Source organism: Tenebrio molitor, chromosome X (assembly GCF_963966145.1).
Source record: "Tenebrio molitor chromosome X, icTenMoli1.1, whole genome shotgun sequence".
Classification (NCBI taxonomy): Eukaryota; Metazoa; Arthropoda; class Insecta; order Coleoptera; family Tenebrionidae; genus Tenebrio; species Tenebrio molitor.
The window spans coordinates 9673391-9693739 of NC_091055.1; the positions used below are offsets into that span (position 1 = coordinate 9673391).

Below are 20349 nucleotides of genomic sequence, written 5' to 3' on the forward strand. Positions count from 1 at the left end.
GAGACACATTTTCTGAACTATTTTCGAACACCAGACGGATGTTTTCCAAAATGAAATTAAATTGTCTTCCATCATTGTTTAAATTAATATCGAAAATTGTAAAACTGATTGGGGAGAATTAAATCGATTGGAGCGGAGTGCCCTATCAAAAATTTTATCCAATGAGGCGTAAGCAAAACTACGCATTAAATATAATACAACAGAATTTAAATCGATGATGAATTTATGTACTCATAAATGGGAATATGTTTTGTACATAAATAGTATTACAGTATTGTGAATTTTCTATTTTAGCTCATTATTTAAAGCTGCTGATGTACGAAAACAGTTACACTGTTTCGTTTGTTTAAATATCAACAGAATTTGAATGAACGCATTGTTAGTATAGTTTAGCAAATTTGACAAAAGTGGAAATTAACAACAATTTAAATAAAATCTCGCATTTTCATGTGGACTATTTTATGGAAAATACGAAACTAGTTTATCAAATACAAACTAAAATGTATTACTCTTTGTACACACAGATATTGTAGAACAATATTAGTATATTATTGACAAAGTAATTTGCATTTGAAAATATTTTTTCTCCGACTTAAAAAAACTGTACCACTTTAGTGAATTTAACTCGAGCATTATGCAAATACTTGCAGCAAACAATTTAAATAGTTTCGCGATCTAGACTTTAGAAACATCAAATTTTGAATTTATGTTTTGATGATGCTTGTCTTTCTAATTGTAGAAAAAAATATTGTACGGAAGTCGTGCATAAAGTGCTTTTTTTCACTCATGGGATTGCCGATTGTAAAACTTCCCATTCGTGAGAAAAAGTACTACTTCATGCACTTGTTGCATAAATTAAAATTATTTCATTTTCAATAAGATAACGATACAAAGTATTCGCCCTACTTTACGCGATGGACGTCGGAATCAACCGATTTCGTCCCTACAGAAAACATTTGGTCTAATAAAGAACAAAATCAGACCATCTAGCAATTCCAACAAATCTGACTTTACTACGTTCACTACTAAAGATAAATAATGTCCCTCCGAATGAATGAAAGTGTGCGTGCACTTATCGGAGTCAAGATTCGGTGATCGATAAAAAAAATGCAACACGATTGGAAATAATGTGATATCCTGATATCTGTGCGTACATATTTTATATTTAGTCGCATTGTTCTGTTAATCTGCATAATAAGTTAGGCAATTGTACATTTGATATAAATGTAAAATAATAAATTAAACGTAATTGTTTTAGAGATTTATTGTTTTTTCTCGATTTTCATATTGCTTATAAATAATCGATTCTGCCGCAAATTCGGCCAGTTTATTATTTATTGTTGAGCCATAACTAACCGCAAAAATTTGTATTTATTAAGTTACGACATGAAAAAACGTGTTAAATACAACCTTAAATTCCACTTGCTCATTCACGGATTTACTGGTACGTAAAGAACATCGAGCAACATGATTTTATCCGTTTCGAAGGACCACATAAAAATTAATTGAAGCAGCCAAACATGCATGATGATGATATTTGTTCAGTTTACGCTATTTTCGGCCATTGTTGTCAGCTTTATGTTTTACACAGTTTATGGCGCTACTAAAATTCAGTCGATTATGTATTTTCCACCGTTTGAAAGAACAGCATCGCGAAAGAAAAAGTGAGCGCATTTCTACAAGTATAGTCTATTTGATAGACTATTTGGGGCGGTGTAATCGCCAGCGTCGAACCGAGTGACAATTAATGTCGACGGCTCGAACCGCGAAGTGGTCGATGTTTCGCGTGATTTTTGTTTTCGCTCGAATTATCAGCCACAATTATTTTTACGTAGTTTATATTACGAATTTCCCGGTTTCCCTATTGGAAGTGGTGACGTAGTAGTCGTGCGCAGTTCGGCGCCATTCGTTGAGGGAATCCGATTTGTGAGATGTAGTTTTAGTTGAGTTCTTGCCGCCGCTGCAGTTCGATGTAAAAGCGTCCAGCTCGCCATCAGTTCCAACTTGAACGCAACATTGCCAACATTTGCACAGAAAAGTGTTTGAACTCGAACCGACTGGAAATTTTTCACAGAAACGACACTCCACACGGACACTCTACTCGATGTTTATATGACAGCATAACATAAAACAATTGTACCAACGTTGTTTTTTAGTTTTTGTGGTGGCAGCGAGTGATCATCCCCGAAGTTTACAAAACTTATTTTTGAGTTGCGGATTGTAGCGGTGGTTATAAATGGGGTCGTATTTAATTGTGGTTGTTTATAATGGATTGTTTGCTGAGAAATAGTCGGCAAATGGAACTCGCAGCGAAGTTTTTAAATGCATACATTTAGAGAGTGTTTTCGGTGGTTTTCAGTGTTTTATGCTGTGCCTTGTGATTATATACAATATGTACACGAGAGTGTTTGTGTGATAAGTTGCCGAGGACTATATTAAAGGTATGTTTACGTTTCGTCTTTGCCGGTGCTCGTCTCAGCTCGAAAATCGCCGAATTCTCGATTCCGTCTGATTGACGAAAGCAAGCCGAGGCTGCACCCAACAGGACAGAAAATTATAAAAATTACCGTTCACGAAAGTTCTGTTGCCGGCATCGAGTCTTTCAATAATGGGGAAAACTTCTTTTAATCTCATCATCAAAGCGGTAAAATGGCTGCCGTCGGATGGCTTTACCTCAAGCAAAACACTTTTCTTTCCAACTTACCAACCTTTTGTCCCACATTTTCGAAATTACGCAAATCGCTTACCACTCATCCATTGTTGAACTTCAAGCTTTCTCACTCTCGTCGCTCAAAACAACGACTCTATTGTCAAAAAAATATGTTCAAATCACTAATGAAACTTGTATGTCATTATTTCTAGTCGTTGGGCAATTTAATGAACGTGTTCGAATCTTTTAGATGTTGGTGGTCCCTTTTGTTTGTATCCGAGAAAGCTCATAACATCATATAATTAACATTAAATATTGCGGGACATGATATTTCTTCCACTCGCATTAGAATCAATGACAGTCACATTAATTTGGACAATTTTTCGTTTTCTTTTTTTTTACTATCGTCACGAGGGGGCATTTTTATTTGTCACAAAATCCGAGAGGCCATAAATATGAGGCATGGCATGGCTCAATATTATTTTAATTCCCAATTATTTTTTTGTTTCGTCATCAGTTATCCTCGCGTCCCTACACCAATTACAGGAAAATATACAGATACGAATACCGGAAGTTGAGATAAAAGTTTTATATTTTTTTAACCGGAGATAATTACATGATGAGGTTAAATTAAGGTATTTTTAATTTAATCAAGGCAATAATTTGATAGTTCAAAGTAGAAACATGTTCTATCAAGCTGGGATCTACATAGAATGGTGCAGACGTGGTTGAGATCAAGCCGATGTGGCAACACAGCTTCAGACGCATCGCTCTTTTGTTTTTGATACAGGTAGTCTCACTTTCTTTTAATTTTTGAATTGATTTTTTTTTAACACATTTTAATATCGTCCGGGATACAAGATGGTGGTTCAGTTTCGACGCCGGGTACCTATTGGAAGTCGTTCCAAACGAAACAACCCTAATAATTTTGTGAGTTAGTCCAATTTATTATTCCGTTTGCGCAAGGAAAAAAGATCAACATTCTTATTGTGAAAACACAGGGGTACGTAAGATTTAGAGTCAAGAAAAAAGACCAACAGCAACTCGTGAAAGATCCACCAAGTTGATTCTGGTGGATCATAAAATAAACAGTAACAAGGGGTTGAAAAAGTGTGTTTGCTTTCTTATTGATATACCAATTAAAGACACTCCTCTGGGAAAGCTGGAATGTCTGTTTAGTCGATTTGAGTGGATTTTGATATTTGCTGCAAACGTGAAAAGTGGGGTTATCTCTTGATTTTATCATGTTTTGTGGGGAGAGGGCAATAAAATTGTCCCAACACGTTATGATAATATTCGGCACATGATGTACATAATATTATGAAAAATTTTAATGATCTACCGAGAATTCAGACAGGTAGCTTGGCAAGTCTTGTATGGACAGAAAGAAGCGCTATTTGTATTAGTATTTAGTAGTAAACGATCGTGCATCAAAGGGGTCGTAATTGCACGATAGTCGTTTGAACTTTTTCCATTATTAATTGTTCGTGTGTGTCAATCTCGTGTGACATTTGTGCGTAGAGTTGTTTTTTATTCAAAATAATCTCTATTAAATATGATTCGGGCCGAAGTCGCGTCTTCCATTACAAAAATAGAATGGCGACGTGAGGGTATAAATAACACAGCAGACATCCGAGAACGTTCTCAATTATTACTACTGTTAAATGCACTTTTATAAATTATTCCAGCCGAGAATCCTCCTACCGAAATTAAAAGCAACGCAGTCCGACCTCTTCACATGATGGAAATCGCGAACCGGCACACAGACCACAAAACGGTTGGAATTCTACCTATGTGGAGTGTCGAAAAAAAAACTACCATGGAGGATTCGAGGGCGAAAAGAGGACGCCCGCCGCACTTGGAGTGGCCTCCAAAGTGCACAATTTGGAAATACGCACTGGCTGGCTACTCACTCCCGTTTCGATTTTTTCTTGGAATATTTATTATTTACGCGTCGGCCATTCTCTTTGTTCCTCTTGCGGCCGGTTGTCGTAAACGTATTTTCACGTGCTCAGGACGTTCAATAATGTTGTAGGGTGGCGGCGAGGGTGCGACGCTCTCCCGAAAACTCCCCAAGGAGGAACAATTATTGTCACTTTCATAATTTCAGCAGTGGAAAAAAGTGCGATTCGACTCCCCAATAAGTCGATTGAAGAGTGCCGGTGGGTGGTTGAATTATAGATCATGGTCACCCGATACTCGGCGCAAATAGCATCCGAAAGAGCTATTGCACAACCCGTCCGTGTTAATAAATCACCAATAACAACGTCTTTACTGAGTTATTAGCTGTTATACAAGAAGAATCGTTTCGTAAGGTGACAATAAATTCCGTGATCCAAATTGTGTAGGTTTGGAATAGTTCTGACTGGCTGTTCTTGCAAATTAACCGAATTTTGCGCTCCGGCTCAGGAATATAATATGGTCATTCGGTACTAGGCGCTTAATCTGTTACGCAATCTTCGCGTTTTAATAAATTGCCATTAACAATGTCTCCATTCAACTATTGATGGTGTTTCGAAAAGAATTGTTTCGCAAACGAACAATAACTTCTTTCATGCCAATCGTGTGGGTCGGACCGTTTTAATAACTCATTTCGGAAAAATTAGTATTAAAGGACAAGTCGCGATCAGTACCTGTTTGGAACAAAAATTCGTCTAGTACTAGTTGTTTATAATAATAATAATAGTGAGGTTGTACCAACTTGTCGAAATTAATTAATAATTCAGCATTAACAGTGTCTCTACTGAAATCTTGACGATTTTAATTCAAGGATCATTTTACAAGTTGACAATAAGTTTCTTTCATCAGACTGCGTAGGTTGGAACAGCTCTAATAAGTTGTCTTTGTATTAAACAAGCTTTAATTAGAGCGCTTACCATTTCGACTACATTTTTTGCTATTGCTCGTTTTGTACAAGCAATGAAAACAAATTATAGCATTTCCACTTGAAAATTCTTTCGAATGCAGTTTTTATTATCCAGTCCAGACCATCGATTATAAATCATGGTCGTCCAGTGCCGGGTGTTATTAGTACCGGAAAAGAGCCATTGCACAACTTGTCGATATTAATAAATCAGTAATAGCAGTGTCGCCGATGAAATTCTAATCGTTTCAAAGAAAATATTTGAATGATTTGAATAATCACACACAGGTTGTGATAATTTTTGTTTTGTTTTGAATAAAGATTTTTGTGTTGGTTCATAACGACGACACGGTCAAATCATGATAAGCAGTAGGAAAAGAATGTTTAGTTTAAAAATACAAACAGTAGAAATTACACAGAATGCAATAACCGAAGAGTAATAAAAGTGAGATGTCTTCTGACAGTCGCAAGTTGGTAAGTAATTTTGAAATGTTGGTGTATTTAATTTGCCTTGAGCATTTTGAGTTGGTGTTGTTTTTGGGCGAAACAGTTGACCGTTTCGTAATGAGAGCATGTTTAGCTGTTTACATTCGATACGCGAAGTACTGTTGTTAAAAGCGTCCAAGAAAAATATTTTGCATTCGCACATTCGAGACCGTAAAGGTAAAAATTCATATTTCAGAGAGTTAAATTTTATCTTGAGGTTGATTGCATGTATTGCGCTGAAATTTAAATATTTACATATTAAATACACCGTGGTGATAAGAATCAGGAGTACTTTACCTATAAGTTACAAGTTGTAAGTTAAACCGCCATTCTTTTTCTTGTTACAGTGACAAATGATTTTGTTCTTGTAAATTTGAAACAGTAATTCAGGCATTTTTCGTTCGATCGGATAAAGAAATTCTTGAGTCATTTCGTATAAAAAAACGAGCTGCCATTGTGACAAGTAACGTTAATGAAATTCGAATTTATAATCCGAGGAAAGACAAGGATATAAAATCAAATTATAAGTTTATATACTTTTTGAACCTCATTTACCAACTGTCGTACTGTCGATGGCATTCTGATGTTTGAATCACCGAACTAGTGGAGAATTTTCTGGTGATTTGCATGCTTTTAATGGCGCTATAGCACCTGTCGTTCTCCGACGTCTTTAAGGTCTTGTGCATATTTTTGCGAATTTTCGACCGTCAAATTCGGTAAATAGCGTGTCGATAATATGCGTCGAAATGAAATATTCGACGTTATTTGTTGGTGGTGTCGGGGAGCGGATGAGCGAAATTTGAAGGTGGTGTAAATGGCACCGAGGTAAACGACAGTCACATAGATAATGATTTTATTATTGTTATTGGTTCGATTTCGCAAAGTATTTATGCGCGCGTGTAACAAAGCAACAAAAGCAAAATGGTGAAATTTTATCATTGATTTCTCCTTCACTGATTTGAATGTATACTAATATCATCTTTCGAATGAGTTGGCATAACTTAAACGTGCATATCTAGGCAAGAATCGATTTTTGAGGCGTTTTCTTAGGACGGCGATTATAGGTGTTGTGAAAGGCGAATTCCTTGTAGCGCATTGATATCAAATTAATCTTCAATAGACGTATTGGTTTGCCGCCGGTAGCGCCGCTTTTACCACATGCACGACCAAAAAGTACACATCCGACGAAAAAATCGACGAGGCTCGCTTTTTCCTGAAAAATCGCTCACAATTATTTATTTGTTCTAAGGGGGAAGTCCTCCGACGAACAAAATACCACCATGTCGAAGCTTTCCCGACAAATATTACGTCATTTACGTAATCTGAACTGAGGCTGCAATTATCATGATGTAACGCGAATCGAACATCACCCGCAATTTGCATCCATGTACCATATCAAGACGTAATTATTTTTTGACTCGTCGATACTGGTATCAACGATTTTTGCCTTCTGAGTGACAGTTATTGTTTGTTGATCCATTGAGCGTCGACATTTCGATTTCCAGATAAAATTTTATCGTTTATTCAACTTCCATATTTTAAATAAATTTTCTGACACGCATTCTATTGATTTTTACGTTCGGAGTGCAATTTAGATTCTGCTTTGCCACACATTACGGTTTTCATTTTATAGCATTAAATTTTTATTCGTTTATGTATGTCACAGTTTGCCCAACAAAATGCCAACGCGGTCAAAAATTTTTAGTAAATAGTTCAAGCTTTCCACCAGCGTTGTCAAACAAATTCGATTCCATGCGAGAATTTTTTCACTCGTCCAAATAAATAAAAATCAGATGGAACCAAGTGTGGAGAATGAGAAGGATGCATCAATAAATCTGTTGCCCTTGCCATAGAAAGATGGTGTCTGTTTTGTCTTACAAAATTATTTTACTCTTTTATAATTCAGATTATCTATACCTACATAGAAGTCCAAATTCTTAAGCAACAAAATTAGTACAATTTGGGAATTCTACTTTATCATATAATCATTCTCCATAATACGTTCTGTGTTTTTAAAGGTTTCGAAATATGTATGTATATTAAATACAATTGGGGCTTTACGGATACTTAAAATATATGTATACATATATGTAATACGCATACAACGTTCTTTATAATGAACATATTGTCAATTTGATTTTTATTTTCTTCTACGATAATTGTTTTTATATTCGTGTTAACGTATTATTGTCTGTTCAATTTAAACTTATATAGTTTTTTTATGTAGTTGTTATGACGTTGAGTAACTAGACTTCGGCACCACTTTATTTTTTAAATAAATAATTATCTGTTATAATTTTTTTTTATATACATATTCGTATATTCGTGTTCGCGCCAAAAGTTCGGATGCGTTTATTTCTGGTGTTTTTAACCTTACAAATTTGAAAATCTAAGAGTAAGCGGCACACATAGGTAGACGTAATTTAGAATAGATGTCACGTCATGACTCCGCTTCCAGCTACCCCAAGGCACCCACCCCCACTTCAAGATTTTAGTAAGAGCACATCTTTTTGGTTCGTCTGTGTAAAAAAAGCGGCAGGTTACAAAGGAAAGTTTGCGAGATATTATACTTTGAAGTTTAAAAAAATTAATAATTTAATCGATCAAAAAATTAAGTTCACTTGGTTAGAGCAAAGAAAATGAATTAATAAAAGCCTGAAAGCCTAAATAGGACAGAAACATGTATTATTATGTTGTTAAGAATAACAAACAAAAAATTAATAAGATTTTTGTTACAAGTTCAATATACAAATTAGGTAATAAATGTTGGAATTTTAATGGTATTAAATGTTGAAAATTGTCACCGTTTGATGTTAAAATAATAGTAGTCGATTCTCAAATTTATTTTGAACATTAAAAAAAATCTGGTGTTAAATTGGGCCAATTTCATTTCTCAAAAAGTCCACAAACAGATTCACTTTTTCAAAGTAAAATGTCCCAAAACCTTTTTTACAGAAAGGTACTAAAAATGATGTCGTGTTTCATAATCCGTCATTAAAAATGTAGAGAATTTCAAATTTGTAAGACATATAAACATATTGGAACTTTTTGCAAATTAAAAAAAATGTTTATACAGGGTGATTCACGAATGGTGTCTGATTTATTTACAAAAATATAATTATTTTGACACGTTTGATTGACACTCTTGTTTCATTTTTCTGAAATCGGATTACTATGATCACAAAATTTTATTCAAATTGAAAAACAGCGAAGTATTCTATGAGAGAGTAATTTATGTTGCAGGAATAAAGGCGCTAAATCAGACACTATTCGTGAATCACGTTTTACTTAGGAAAAAAGCCTAAAGCCTAAATGTTTTTTTCTACTTTGGGTCTATATGAAAGCTATTACGACACGCATTTTGCGTGCTATAATAGAAATTTGCGTATCGAAACATACTAGTGCAATTTACTTTTTCAAGGTTGGCATGACGAAAATCAAATGTCAAATAACCGTCAAAACAAAACGAATTTTAATGTAAGTTGTTGTTTCCGTGGAATATACAATTGTTGCAAACATTAAATGTGTCTTGGCCAGTTAGACTAATCCCTGGTAAATTGCTGTCCACAACATTTTGGTGAAAATTGCTTTTACCGCGAACTATTGTGCTTCTTTCTGGTCGTGTCGTCGAATGGCGCCTTGAATCTTTCAAACAATGACATTTATTTTGTTGCCAACCACTACAAAATTTCCCAAATTTGAAAAATGGTTCATTTTCGCTTAAAAATGGTTTAAAAGGTGCAAAGTAGAAAAAATAGTGTATGAATGATATCTCGTTTATAAGGCATTTTGTAGCACTTGCTCCTTTATGGCACTCCTTGCAAGCTCGTCTTGCCCTAAACTCGTGCGTGCTACAAAATGCTTCTTATAAGATTCATATCATAATATACTACTTTTTTGAAATTATTTTTATTATCCAGAAGAAGCCATCTTCTATAAAACGTTTATAAACAAAGTGTTGTCTTGTTTCTACTTACGACAAAAGTCTATCAATATTTCAGTTAAAACTAACGGGTTTCCAAATGAAAAGTTCATCAAGTTGGCTACGATGATTTTTTGATGAAAGAAGAAGCGAAAAGGGGATGATGCTTGCTTTGACAGATGTCAGTTGTGTTTTGCGAGTGTAACGTTTTTTTCTGTGGAATTATAATAAATCAACTGCTCACAAGTAAACAACATTGGTTTTTTTTTTTTTAATTTCACGATGGTTTTCATTGTGAAACATAAAACTTTTTTAATCGAAAGTTATTTTCGAAACGGTACCAAAGTTGGGGGAGTTTGGGTTTATTCGATGCAAAATTGTATTGAAGAATTTTAAGCTGAATTTCCAAATTTTACTGTAGATTCATAGAGTTTAAGAAAACTTTGGACAGAGCTGTAAATTTGTTTCGTGGAACTGGTCTTGTTTGGCGAAAACCAGGCAGTGAAGCAGTTCGAAAATCCACATACGAAATTGTTGCTAATGCTCAAGATATAATGGAAAATGCCCCAAAAACATCAACATCTACAGTGATTTTAAAATTGTCTTGGTGTCCATTTAATGCTTTCAACATAAAAAACACATTTAACCTAAAATTTTACAGATTATACATCGCTGCGACTTCCGTCAAATTAAGAGGTTTTCTCAGTGTTACCAAACATGTACAGTTTGTCCAGCGAGAGATTGGTTGACATAAAAATCACTAAATTCTACGTAGAGAAAGTGGTACCTAACGCACGTAAAATTTGAAATACATATATCCTTCAAGCAGTAAACATTTTTGCCCTGAAAGTATGCGCTAATTAATGTATTCTAGTGCATTTTGTAGTGTTGGGTTACAAGCCTACAATTTTAAATCTCCCAATCTCTCGCTGGACGAAGTATAGCTAGAGACATGTCCTTCTCTAATTATAAACCTTTTTGATAACCTAGCACTCACATTACATATAAAATAGATTTAACCAAAATGTCACTTCTTAACGTGGTCCTAACCTAACCTTTGTCATTGATCTTCTAAGCTAAGACATATTTCACAATGTGAAAAATTCAAAGGCATTGATTGATTGATTGGTTACTTTTCATTTGAACACTCCATATTGTAACTTTATGGAAATAAAGAATTGACATAACCTATCTTGTCAAGTTGTATTACAGAAGCGCCTTTTTCTTTCAACAATTCAACAATTTTCAATAAAAATTATCATCCGTTTTTTTTTCACTTTTTTTCGAAATTTTTTTATGTCAAAAAAATATGGACTAAAACTGAAGTTGAATTGAGTGTGCACTCAAATATATAAAAAATTTAACCAAATAAATTCACAACACAGCAAATCTTACTCCAAATAGAAATCTGTAAAGATTAGCCAAAAAAAAATTTAAATACTCTGTTGAAAATGATAATTTTGGATAATGCACTGATGTGACACTATTTCGTAAACAATTTTGAAAATTAGAATTTTATGAAGACTTCAACAAAAACATTAGTCCAACCAAGGGGGTCGGAATTTGGGGAATTTGTTGAAAAAGGCCCAAACAAATATTTATTTTCAAAAAGTCATAATTTATTTAAATTGGTTAAGAAGTTTTTTACGAGAATTTATTTTCTATTTGTCATAAAATTAGACAGGAACGAATCGAGTACATAACTTTCATTTTTTATTATGTTAATTGCCTTGCATAATCCACTATATTCCAATAGTAATTTTCAACAATCCATTGTATTGATTAAGTTATTGATTTCGTAAAAATAGAATTGTGGAAATTGTTGAGTTTTATATGGTTTGCAGCACTTGTTCCCCATGTTGTACTCGTCGCCTTTGCTGCACTTACTGCTCACGTTGTACTCCTCGATCACATTTAACTGGACGTGCACTGTTAACGGCGTTTCGTTGTTTTTCGATGCCGCTTAATGAAAATAGAGAAATAAGAATACTCGAGTTAAATTTTTTAAATCTAACACCGATAACACAGTTTTGTAGAAGATTCGATTAAGCCGTGAATTTTTTGTGGACTATACATTGTATGTGTTTTGGTAATACTCTGTGGGGAAAATGGCTGAATGTGAGGTGAAAATTAAAAGAAGAACTGAAAGGAAAGAAAAGAGGGAAACGGATTCGCGTTAGCAGGGTGGATTGGGTGCATTGAAGGTGCGAGAAGGGAGCTAAGAAAAGAACAGCTCTAATTAAAGATTTAAAAATGAACAAGGAGGAATGCAAAGAAGGGGTATGAAATGCAAAATGACTTAAAGAGTTAGGGTTAGGGGTAGTATGAAAATTTTGTTGTGGAATATTCATCTGGTCGGTAAAATTGTGGAAGTTGGGACGTTGAAGGTGGTTTGGATAATAGACCGGGAGCCCGAACGAGGCATTATGATTAAAAAAGTAATATTTCAAGTTAATGCGGCTTAGCTTTTGTCGTGGTGCATTATGTATCAGATGCAGTTTTGGAGAATTAAGAGGGGTTGGCGACCGTAATAAAACGAGACGAGTTGCAAGTTGGTCTTTGACGGAGCACCACCATCAGCAAGAGCTAACGCACGAGCTCTTAGCATTATGGATAAGGTTTTCCAGATTTTATACGAAAACGATCAGGATGATAAAAGGAAACGACACAAATTCGAGTCGGAGAAAGAGATAAACGTATAAGTAGGCGTAAAAGCCAGTAAATGAGATTCGTTAAAACAAAACTCTGAAATACACGAGCCATCAACTCTCGTGATCTACAGCATTAATACAGGCTAGCCTTTCAGCCCATATCCATTAATAAAGGTAGTGCTATCAATTTTAAATGTACGCACACATTAAATACAAAACTCGAAATTTTAATCTGTTTTTGATACCTGTATATGATTCGAACAAGCGAACAGCATTATGCTATCTCCAACTCCATTAATTCTGTCGAGGTGAGTGTTCCGACTCTGCCAAAACACGTATGGGCGCGGAATGTGCGCCCAAGGCACTGACACTCAAAATACAACCCTGACAGGCCCAGCCCCGCTTGCAGGATGCGCACCCACCCCCAACGACAGTCCGCGTTTGGGAATTTTTCAAACCGCAACGATCCACCGCGGTTTTCAAAACAACACGAACCACCGCCAAAACCTCCAAGTTCAACCGACCTTAGATAAACACAAAAGAAATTACACGCAAAGAGTATGTTTTCGGCCAGAGCTGATCCCGCCAACGTGAGACATAAAAGCTACTCGTTTTTGCACTCGAATCGTTTAAAACTCGAATTTTTTCGCTGTATTATTTCAGTTTTATAATCATGCTAATGGCTTAATTTTATCGAGAAAAAACTTACACGAAAATATATATTAAACTGAGATTAGAGTGCGGCCTTGGACACAAAAGTTGTCGCTAGTTCACTGTCCTGGCCGAAATTACCGACGTTTTTATTAATTAGTCGGTGATAAATTCTTACAAAATTTAATTGAATTGTTTCCGAAACTGACGTTTCGAATTTAAGTAGCAATGCATGTGGTCTTGAACCGCTGAAATATAGCACTTTTAGTTTTGTTTACAATTCATCGAATACATGTTTGTTTTAAACACATTTCCTTTACAACTGACATAAAACGAATTGCTTATATCACTTGATAATCTCACCATGAAACTAAACTTGATGTTGTTTTCTCCATAACTGATGCTTTTCTATCGGTTAATAACAGTTATGTCACAAATATTTTATGATATACGTCCCAAATAAAATGTTCACCATATTTGTGTTTGTAATGTATTTCAAATCAATTCTGTTCGTTTGTTGCACACAAAGAGATAATTTTAAAACAATGTTCAGCTAGACTGAAAGATATTGAACGAAACAAAATTACCACTCCAACGAACGAATCGGAATTTGCTTTTTAAAATTTTATAAAATTCTCAAAACAATTACATATATTGTATCCAATTTGATGACACACATTTCATGTCCATAATATTATTTTTATTTATATAACAATTATTATCGAACGACGACAAACTCGAGTAGATAACCTCTACACTTTCATTTTGTACCCTTCATATTAAAGCGATCTAAAAAATTCGCCGGACTTATTCTGCATGCTGTACTTACTGTCGTCGCTGCACTTATTGCCCGTACCGTACACAGACGTATGTACACGCAATCGATCGCATTTAATTAAATATGGATTATCTATCATGTTCCGTTGATTTTTTTATAAACCTGACCGGAAAAAATCTGAGATAAGAATTTAGATATTTATATAAAAATGTGTATTCGGCGAAGTGAACATGTTGTGTGTTGTACGTAATTCATTTGAAATATGACAGTTCGCGTGTACATTAGCAATGTTTAATTTCGCATAAAAGTGTGTTTAGTCATATTGAATTCCTTGGTTGTCTAGATTTCGAGCTAATCACGAATAAAAGCATTGCTTTTAGTTAAAAATTGCGATTTAGAGAAATTAAAACAACTTTTAATTAATTACGTCCTCCCACGCAACGCGGATCTCATTAACAATCCCCATAAAAAAATATTACTAAATAAACACTTATCTGGGGGCCCCAAACTTTTAACGAGTTTGCACACGCCTCAAAAGTGAACGCTTTTATACAGGGCGTTGAATTTTTTTTTTTAATTGTTTTATTTCTCCACGACCGGATTGCGGACAAAAGTAATTATTTGTGTATTAAATAATTGATGAGTGAAGAGAGAAAAAAAAATGGATCGACTTGACAGGTCGGGGTCCGTTATAAATAATTTAGGGTAATCACCGGTTAGAAGTATAAAAAGCAATTTTCACATGAAGCTCTATTAATTTCGTCATTTTTTCAGATATTGTTTGCAGATTGTTTAGTCATCATCAGGGTCATCACCGTGTAATACAATTTGGCCGGTGAAAAAACTTAATATCTGTAAAATAAGTTTCGAGTGAAAATTTTTCATCCTTAAGCAGGCTCCTGTCCTTAACGCCATTTTTTTATTCGATCGCTGAGAAGTCGATTCCGACCACCTATGTGTCAATAAAGGTCCTGGAAATATTACCCGTGGCGTCTTCGTGTTGCGATAAATAAATCATAAGTCGTCCACAATTGCACACCCTCTTATCTGGTAACAGAATTTTTATAGAAAAATTTAAATTTCCCCCACCGAACCACTTAAAAGTTTCCATTTATTTGAAACATGTACAACTCCGCCAACTTTATAGATTGTAAAAGTTTCATTTTTACTTGCGAGATTACACAGTAATTAATTTCGCTAGAAAGGGTTTACGTTATGACGCGATTTATTCTCTTGTAGACTTCAAAATGTGATCTTTAACTTCGAGAACTAGACCGAGTTTGATTGGAATCGTGTCGCAATTTTGGGCAGAATGAGTTTTGAACTCTTGCAAAAATCACCACACTATTTCCAACTTTGCTAGTTTTGTCATCTCGACGAACTTCTTCTCGTCTAATTCGCGTTTTTGCGATCTGATTAAATTTTTTGTCGATTGATGTTTGATCGCGTTTAGACTTAGACAACTTCTAATTCAATAATGCGTTGTTTAATGGAATACCCCAGTTTCGCAACAAAAACCAGTGGCATTCTAACTTTGACTTGATCGATAGTTGTTGCGACTTGTTTTACAACTAATTAGTTATTTAATTGATATAACATGCCTTTGACAACTTGTTACTACCGTATATAACTTTGATCTAATTTTAGGATGGGGTAGTTGCACGATACACCGCGACTCCGATAAAATTGCGTCTAGTGTTATAAACTCGGAAAAATTTAATAGTCAGGTGAATGAAAATTCCGCCTTTTATTCTCTTTGAGAAAGAATATTGTGAATAAAATAGGATTACCCGATGTATTTGGACTTGATTTTAGAAGTTTCAACCACAAATACTCTTTTATTTTGTCGTTTTCCCTCTTGTACTTGAAATGGTATTTTTATCACTCCTGTCTAAAAATGAATTTAAATACATCTTTCTACGACGTATACGGAAAAATGCAGATCTGTTATTGTATCATCGTACCAATATATTCAGTTTATTATTTATTCAACAAATGGGAACAGATGAAATTTCGTTCAATAATGAAGTAAATGTTGGTTCTAAGTGCGGGGGGCGTAGTCAAGTCCACCTATCCATTTCAGGCCAACCTAATAATTGAATGAGTCGATACATTCACGGTTTTTTTTCCGAGAAAATATCAACTTTTTGTCTTGATGGCTTAAATCTGAGGCGTACTTTGAGAGAAACCACTTCCGAATTCATGAAGTAATGTCAGTTTTGAAATCACCAAACATCACACAAATAATTCGTGGAGCAGTGCAAGTAATTTTGAAAACTCCTACCGGTTGCAGTGTACTTTCTCAATTAGTTCACATCAAGAATGCTCTTTCAAGGAGGAAATTAGTAGAAACTTAACTCTAAATCGAAATGTAATTGCCAACTAGTCTGAGAACAGTTTTAAAATTAACGAGATTAATAAAGAGAGACATCTATCTAAAATGTGGAGTTACGCACGGAGCTGAACTGGATCCAATTTTGTACGTTGTAAACATGTTAATTGTTACAAGAGTGTTGTTTTTATTGGTGGTGAAAATTTCATAAGTTCTGTATAAAAATACATCAGGATGTATTTTTAGAAGTAGGCAAGAACGGTCTTTCAAAACGGTCTCATCTCAAAACAGCTGACACCAAGAGTAATTTGACAAATGTAAAACGTTCTATATTTCAAACTACATATTTCATTCGGTTTGGTGTGTGTCATAACTGTTTCAAAATCAAGCGCGTTGTGAAAGGTACTGATAGCTGATAGAGTACTTTGCATCTTTAATTTCTTGTTGTTTCTGTCTGATTGGAAGACAAAAACTGCAATACCAGAGAAACTGGTTTGTGGAGTAATTTCAAATTTTTGATTTTTTTAATCGGCCGAGTACCGTGGTACTAGTCATCAAGGTTCGTCGTCTAGGAGATTTCTTCGTTTTCTGTCGGTACAGTGGCCAGTAGACAATGTAAAAGTGTACTGACCCACGAATTGTCCGAGTCTCGCTTGATTGGTACTTTTTCGGTGACGATAGACCCACGTGGGGGTGGATTCGCCAGTGACCTAGAAGTTCCGACACTAGGCAATAAAAATATTGTTTATTCGATATTGATGAAACAAAATGATCGGTCACTTTCGGACGTTCAACTCTCATTTGAGCCGACTAACCGGGCAGGTACTACGTTAAGTTGCAAGGCCGTTGAAGTGCGAGAGTCTCTCTCTTAAACCTCTTCCATTCCGCTTCGCCAACATTCCATCGGTGAGGCAAAGCAGAAAACTGAACTACCACTAATCAGGAAACATAAATAATGCCGTGAAATTTCAACCAAAACGTTTTTATTTTCGGTACTACAACAATTCTTCACTTTGTGCAAACTTCATTTCGTTACAGATTTTTTTCACCTGGTCGCTCTTTGTCTTACGGCAATCGGATTTGACTCACATACGTAGGAATGTGAATTTTTCGGATTTCATTTTGACAAGTACCGATCGGGATTTTGAAAAATGTTTCGTGCTCGTATTGTTGTCGATAAAACTGCTTTTCGGTGCTCGCAGACGCGGTCTCGTTTCGTTTCGAGATTTGACCGTTCCGAGTCGGGAAAAAGAGTTATTTATAAACGGTGGCGGCGCTACAAAGGACGATAAAATTAAAATTAGGCCTAAACGGTTATCTTGGGTGAAGCCCCATATGGACTTATCACATTTTTGGGGTCGAGCCACGGGACCGTGCCCAACGATGTGTATTAAATAAACAAACAACCGATAAGTTTCTACATTATTATTGACACTGTTCATCGATGACGAAAATGCATTTCCCTGACATCGCTATTGATATTTGCCCGATAACGTGACATTTAAGTACACAAATATGTAGGTGCCGGTTTATTTTCAAGATTATTTTAAAAGCTTTACAGCGTATTCTAACGCCCACACCTTTTTCGTTAATATATAAAAATTACCGTGAATTTTATAGAACTCGCCAACTTATTGATTTATTATGGCCGTTGCATAATTTACATAACCACGATAAGATATGACTCTTTGAAACGGTCCACCAAAATTTCTGACTCCCAAGTGATCCGTTACAAAATCCGTTGTTTCATCTCGACAATCGTTCCTCTCCACAAATACAAATTTAAAAATTACACCGACTCACTTTTGCCTCACCAGTTATACTCTCGTCAAAAACTGGTAGAAAGTGACATCGGTCATAAATCTTTGGACACGGCTCTAAGAATAGACTTCTGAGAATGTAGGTGCACGTGCTGCGACCCTTAAATCCAAGGGATTCGGTTACTATAACAAAGTTATTTTGCAAAAATATGAGATCACTTCAATTTTGTCCAGATTATCCTTCAGCACATTATCGCAGCGATATCATTGGACATTTAACGGTCCTTTTACAGTTTCTTAAAGACCATAAAAATTTTCTTATTGACGACGTCATATAACTAGAGCACTTCATCCCTTATGTGCAGATCTTTGGTTTGAGATCGGAGTAAACGACTCTTGTGACAGTCTCGATTCACCTCTTATTGATAAATCATAAATTGCTTGTCATTCCTGAATCTTGTGTGGTTAATTTTTGTCATCACTACCACTTTTATACATTCACTTATAATATTAAATTGTGTAATTTGCTAAAATGTTTGTTTGTCAATATTTGTCCGCAGTGCATCAGTTTATTTGTCGACAAACAATTTTGTTCTACCTATGTTAATCCAGGAGAAGATTAGATTTTGTCGATGGACGATTTGCACTTTTGAATGAGCTCATCTCGAGTCGTCACACCAGACCATAATACCTTTGAGTCAAGATTCAGAATAACTTTGATGCGCAAACGGCATGCTTAAATCGCATGTGACAACTCCGCACCATTATCTTCAGCATTACCTGTTTCCACATTAGAAAGAGAAAGAAACGGTTGCGGCTGTATTGAAGCGAACAACATTCTCATCGGAGGTTCCAGAAATTTCAAACATTTAATCCTACTTCACAGACACATTACTAACATTTCTGTGTTAATAAGAAAAAAAGTTCGTTTTGTGGTAAATTAAGAGCGAGAGGCTTCACTAAGGCGTAATTTTGGCAGAGTTTTTTAATAACGGAGGCGGGAGTTTAATGATTGGGCTGGAAGTTATCGCGATGAACTCGTATGTCGTGTTGTTTTATGAAGTAGTATTGTTTTTGCAATAAAACGAATCAATTTTACGATCAGGGGAGCGGTGTTTATTTAGGGGCGTATCAGAATGATTTTTCGATTGAATGGTGACGGGGACCCTTAGGTCCTGGAACAACAGATATATCTTCGCAGTGAGAAGATTTCGGCTTCATAATATATACATATCAGCCATCCTCGTCTATCAGACCACCGACTTTGCATTGGCACGTCTTCTAACAAGGCGACTGGCTTTGGTCGAATTTCGTTGTGTTAAATGCCAAAACACGGCAGCAATAGATTTTGACAGGTGGATGGAAATTGTGAAAAATTTTTACTCCACCAACCCGGAACTAATTTAGTAGACGTGCAAACAAAGTTAATTCACCCTTATTGACACCGCATAGATATCTTGCCGATAAGCGCTGATATTGACATGTGTGCATAATCAGTTGTTTTGAAAATAAATAAGTAGCGATGGAATTTCATCCAATTTGAAATAAACGAGACACAGTATCTGTAGATACCTGACGGTTTTCAATATTTAAAATTTCCTTTTTAGATAAACCGTTCTGTTAGATTGCGGTTCAACAAACCATATAGGATCTGTATCACCACGGTCTGGTATTTTAATACCTTATCGATCATGCCTCATCTCAATTCCAGATTTTCTCAATTATGTAAAACCATGCAGTGACGTCCTTTCACCATAACGCAAGCCGGTCAATTATTTTAAGCATATCTTTGCGTTTCAGGCTAATAGGCATTCATCATAAGCGACTTTTTCGCATTTAGATCAGATGAAAGTCCGTCTGATTATTTTCGCCCATTTCGAAGACCAGGAAATGTAAAACAAACATTCAGGAACCATAAAATGGGTTTTATTGGACGTGTAAGAAGCGCGAGATGCCGAATGATTTATGCGGGACAAAGACAAAAAATTGTCGACGAATGTTTTGAAATGTTTTTCGAACAGATGAAAACCGTAAAATTAATTACGTCTGACATGAATGTATATTTAATTTCAACTTTAAACTAATAATATTTGTAAATTATCGACCTGTTTTAATATCTTTTAATTACTTGGATTCCCCACGGTACGACTGAAATTCTTGTCAATGTCTCCACTTCCAGTTGATGTTTATTTTTGTATTATGCCACGAACAGTTCGGAGTGAAGGAATTGTGTTGTAACTCGCATTCGTACAAAGG

General features: G+C 35.3%; 1 protein-coding gene across 8 annotated transcripts in view; it reads left to right on the top strand.

The window, feature by feature from the left end:
- Positions 1 to 1919: 1919 nt before the first annotated feature.
- Positions 1920 to 20349, top strand: part of LOC138140334 (latrophilin Cirl-like) — a 94247-nt gene continuing 75817 nt past the window's right edge. For 4 of the 8 annotated variants that reach the window (XM_069061288.1, XM_069061286.1, XM_069061285.1 and 1 more), the window contains exon 1: positions 1922 to 2441. The gene's annotated coding sequence lies outside the window, so the exon portion shown is untranslated. Of the gene's footprint in view, positions 2442 to 20349 lie in introns of all 8 variants that reach the window. The other 4 variants (XR_011162487.1, XR_011162488.1, XM_069061293.1 and 1 more) reach the window with 3 other exon arrangements.